The following is a 5,906-nucleotide window of genomic DNA, read 5'->3' as shown; positions in this document are numbered from 1 at the left end:
GCGCGAAACGGGCACGAAACGTTCCTTTCCAAAACCGGAGTCAACGAAATCAACAAATAAACAAATTTACCTCTCCAATACAATTTATTCATTTGCTCTTCCGTTTTTTGAAAAACAAGTCACCGTTCGATTCATCGTCAGTGCGCGAAAAAAAAAACGAAGCGCGTTGCATAATTGCGTTACGAGTTTTTTTTTTAATTTCGTTTTGACTTGTTTTCGCGTTTTCCTCATCGACGATCAACAAACAGGGGAGCGTGTGTAATCAAACAACGGGTTTGTTGCTATAACAACGACGTTGCTAATAGCAACAATTCGTCATCTTCGTCATGTTCAAGGTCGATCGTATGACGGTGTCGATTCAATTCTGTTTTGAAATTGTGACGTGCCAAGTCGAGATTTTGTTTTATATTATATTTCGTTTAATACATTTGTTATTCAATAAATAAAAGCAATAAATTACGTAATCTATACACGAGTGAAAATGGTATGATAAAACCAGGTGGATTCGCTGATAAAATCGCTGATTACGTTTTGCAATTTGCGATAATCGTAGATTATTTCTCAAAAGTTAGTTATTTTTTTTTCTTTCTATTTTTTTATATAATAGAAAAAAAAAATATAGAAAGATTAACTAACTAAAAAAATTAAATTATTTAAACAATTAGATTACAAGTATATTTAGAAATAATTTCCATTAAAATCAATTTGTTTTGGTAATGATTCAACCGGATAATTTGTACGTTAAATATTTGTACTGCGAGTAGATTATTTGTGGTGATGATTAAATTTTATCACATTATGTTAACATTTCCTATTCGTCAACTCTTCTAATTCATTCACGGATTGTAATAATTCTCAATGGTTCTTTCTCGTATGCAATTAACAACAAAAATCAAATATTACAAAGTGCTTTGTTACTTTCCATTTTGCGTGATAAAATTTCAGTTGTCATTTGTATTTCAGTAATCTGTATTAACGTTGCTAAGGTAACATTAACAATATTGTTAGATTGTTAGTGTATCCTTAGATTTCCACAAGGATCAGCACTAGGTCCTATTTTCGTTGTCCTCAAGGAACGATACTGGTTTCCATTTTCATATTGCTTTTTTGATGAAATTTGTAGGAAATCGCTTGAAGTAATTTCTGATTAATAGCGCAATGATAGTCAATTAAAACAAAACAAAACAAAAAAAAAGAGTAAGATTTGAAAGCCCACTTATTGCCTTTATAAATAGACATAATAGTATCAATTCGTGACCCAAACGATGCACTAGTTCTGTAAAACATAAATTACGAAGACGCTGTTTATCGCCTCCTAACAAAGATAAAGACCGAAACGCGAAGCTTTCAATATACTTAAATAAAGTATTAAAACTTAAAGATATATATTTTTTTTATTATTTTCCAATGCTCGAATGCATAGAAATGAGAATTTGTTTAAGTAAAATGCATTGAAAAGAAAGAACGGAATGGAATAGATATGAAGTTTTTGTGTATGAAATCACGTTCCATCAAAAGCCGTGTAAATATGTAGGTACGTACCACGAAGTAGACCAGGAATTCCAAACTTAAATCGGTCAATCAAATATATACATTTCGGTTGCGTTTCAAAGTTCAACTTCAAAAAAATACAAATGTTTCTAATAAGTAGATGATAAATATTAGTCATTCGGAATTCATATTTCGTGAATGCTTTGAACAAAAGCGTTGGTATGGAGATAATAAAATCAAGTGAAATTAGTTAAACAAAATTGATATAATTGTATAGTTGTTGCCATGGAAATGTAATAATTAAACAAAGTTGCTACTAAAATGCTAAATAAAAACAAGGTTGGTATTAAATATCAGATTTGAAGATCTGGTGAGAAATTGGAAACAATTGTAGTACAACATTTAAATGTTTGAAATGTTGGTATCATGTGAAAATGACAGTAATTTGAAATACAATGAAAACGAGTATGATACTTTGACATTTGTAGATCACAGTGTTTCATAAATTTGACATTTATTACAATGAATCGTTGGTATTGTGTTAGGAAACACAGCAAAAAATTGTAAAAATCTGGTGTAAATTGAAGTAAAACGTTGGACAAACTCAAACAAAAAGTGAAAAAGTTTGAAGAAAAGTTGTATAATTTTGTTAGTGTCTCTGTGTTTGTTTAATTGCATAAAATCTAAAATAAAAATGAGTTGGTAATCCTTCGAAAAGTGATGTCAATGATGCAACTGACATTTGCTAAATTGAATCACAGTTGATATTAAATCAAAATCAAATAAAGTTGGTATTAAAAGATATGAAAATAGAAGTACTGTTAGGAAACACTGCAAAAATTCTATAAAACTGTTGTAAATTGAAGCAAAACGTTGGACAAACTCAAACAAAAAGTGAAAAAGTGCGAAGAAAAGTTGTATAATTTTGACAGTGTCTCTGTGTTTGTTTAATTGCATAAAAATCTAAAATAAAAATGAGTTGGTAATCCTTCGAAACGTGATGTCAATGATGTAATACCTGAAATATGCTAAATTGAATCACGGTTGATATTAAATCAAAATCAAATAAAGTTGGTATTAAAAGATATGAAAACAGAAATACTTACAATAACTTTACGAAAAATGTGCAGTGTTAGGAAACAATGCAAAAATTGTATAAAACTGGTATAAATTGAAGCAAAACGTTGGACAAACGCAAACAAAAAGCGAAAAAGTGTGAAGAAAAGTTGTATAATTTTGACAGTGTCTCAGTGTTTGTTTAATTGCATAAAATCTAAAATAAAAATGAGTTGGTAATCCTTCGAAAAGTGATGTCAATGATGTAATAACTGACATTTGCTAAATTGAACCACAGTTGGAATTAAATTAAAATCAAATAAAACTGGTATTAAAAGATATGAAAACAGAAATACTTACAATAACGTCACGAAAAATGTGCAGCAATTGCTTCAAAATAAAGTAAAATGCTGAAGAAACTAGAAAAAATAAATAAAATAATTGTTTAATTGTATAAAATCTAAAACAAAACTGAGTTGATACTTATTTTAAAAGATATGTCAATTATATAATGATTGTCATTTGGTAAATTGGTTGGTATTGTATTCAAATGAAATGAAGTTGGTATTATAAGCTTACAGAAATACTTACGAAATATCTGCAACAATTGTATAAAAACTGGTGTAAAATAAAAAAAGAAAATGAAAATGTGTGAAGAGAGGTTAAATAATTATGACATCTCTGTATTTGTTTAACTGAGTTGGTAATAAATTTAAAAGTGTTAACGACGTAATGACTGACATGACAGTTGGTATTAAAACAAATGAGACGAATCTTATGGAAATACTTACATAAGTAAAATTGGACACATAAAAATGTTTGCAGAAACTAAAAATAGAAAAATAGAATGCATTTGTGTGTGCGAGTGTGGGAAAAGGTTAAGAAACTCTGACATCTGCGGATCATCGTGTCTCGGAATCCATCAATTATTACGACTGGATAACTCCATTAACCATTTACAATTAGTTCCGCGGTCACGAAACCGTAAATGTTTTGAAAACGAAACGGAATATATATAGTATATAGTATGTGTACGTCGTTTAAAGCTTTTCCGAGTGGGAAAACCTCGCCTCCGCCTCGCCTGATCGAGGAAACGGCGGATTCGATTCAATTACGCCCGAAGCAATCGAAACCAATCTTCTTCGATGTCGGCACTAGTTTGCGAACGACAACAGGATTCTGCACGAAATGTGTTAAGAAGACAGCGACAAAAACATAAGAAATATATATATATAAATATAAGAAAAAAAATATGTTTACGAAAAGTGCGTTAACAATAACTTTATCGCAGACATTTGTTGTTCGCGTCGTCGCGTGCTTTCCTTATTAATAAATAAATAATAAACAAACAATAAGCGATCAATAAAAAAACAAAAATGTTCGTCTCCTGGTGCAACAAACAAAACAAATAACAAAAACAGAAGACAGCAAAAACAATAACAACAAAAACAAACAAACAGTAAGATTCGTTTGGTAATGTGTGTCATCATCATCAGCATGAATGAAACTAATTCAATACCAAATTTCTAATTCGAACTGTTAATTAGAGTTGAACACGTATTTTAGGTAATTTTACTCCGGACACGGTCCAATTTCATCACCGCCGCGCGAAAAGTGCATCGCTCTGCGTTGCAGTTTTCCCACGGATGTTCACGTTTTAATTTAATTTTTTTCAATTCCTTTTTTTGTGGACAAATAATAGAAGTCTTCCGATTTCCATTAATAAATGCGCGCAAAAAACAACAAGTCGAAGTCGATCTTTAAATACCGTAAACTGCAAACGCCTAAGAAGAAATTTCTACTTCTTGTGCGTTCTTTCGTTACGCAACAAAAGGATGCTTTTGAAGAGGTTGAACGACCTTCTACGACAACATTATATTGCATCTTCGGAAAATCAGAGTCGATGATCGGTTACAATAAAATTACATCATTCTCGACATTTTGTTACACTCAAATCATTAGGTAATAATCATCAAAAGCATTTTTTGTTCTTTTCTAACGGATCAACTTGTAACCTATTTTATTTTCATGTTAGGGTAACTGTAGAATAACATTGCTGTTAAGGAATATTGATTTCAATCAGATTTTATTTTTTCGTAAGTTGCTTGAAACTCTTTGTGCATATCTAGTGCGCAATGATAACAGTCTGTCAATGATGAGGAAAAATAAAAATAGAAGGTCAGAAAGACTGCAGGTCGATAGCCTTTTGTCTAACAGATTTGCGTCTGTTTGAAGTCCCGTACCATAACGTCATAACATTATTAAAAATAGAATAATCACACGATGGTCGTCTTTTGCAATTGTTATTTTTTTTAAATATATATATACATATATAGTTAGTATTTATCCTCGATGTGGGTTACGAGTGCAAAACTGCATTTCAAAATGGTATCCTTACATTATGATGTAGATTTAATACATTTGCACTTACCATTTGATGTAGTTAACTCAAGTTTTCTTTCGATTTATCCTCAATTAGTAAATGACTGATATCCATGATTAACTTCTTCTAAACTGTCAAATATAAAGTACTACTGTATCCATGACAACGATGACGTTAATACTTTGAACTATTGAAACAGTAACTAACCAAAAATAATGGTAAATTATTGAACTAATCTAGTGAAAAACAAACAATGTTGGTATCAAAACTGATTTGTGAAATGAAATGAAATAAAGTTTTTGTTTAGATAAAAAAAATAACGAAACGAAAGAAAGTTGGTATGAATAATTACAAGAAGTCATTTTTGAAAGACGAGTTTAATTGTTCAAAATTGACAGTTGGTTGCAGAAGAACGATTACTTCTACTAAAATGACAATAAGCTATAATAAAATGTAAAGACATTTAATTTTTCAAAAACGAATTTAATTGTTCAAATTTGACAATTGATTGCAGAAGAATGATTAGTTCTACTAAAATGACAATAAGCTCAATGGAAAGATTGCAGTTTTATCTTTAATTTGCATATTTCTTGATTTAATTAGCATTGTTGGTTATCAAGTAATTATATAAAATGTAAAGACATTTAATTTTTCAAAAAAGAATTTAATTGTTCAAATTTGACAATTGCTTGCAGAAGAACGATTACTTCTACTAAAATGACAATAAGCTCATTGGAAAGATTGCAGTTTCATCTTTAATTTACATATTTGTCGGTTTAATTGGAATTGGTAGTTACCAAGTAATTAAATAAAATGTAAAGACATTTAATTTTTCAAAAACGAATTTAATTGTTCAAATTTGACAATTGATTGCAGAAGAACGATTACTTCTACTAAAATGACAATAATCTCATTGGAAAGATTGCTGTTTTATCTTTAATTTGCATATTTGTTGGTTTAATTGGAATTGTTGGTT

The sequence above is a fragment of the Nicrophorus vespilloides genome, unplaced genomic scaffold (assembly GCF_001412225.1).
Source record: "Nicrophorus vespilloides isolate i.1.1-1 unplaced genomic scaffold, Nicve_v1.0, whole genome shotgun sequence".
Classification (NCBI taxonomy): Eukaryota; Metazoa; Arthropoda; class Insecta; order Coleoptera; family Silphidae; genus Nicrophorus; species Nicrophorus vespilloides.
This window is presented reverse-complemented; position numbering follows the sequence as displayed.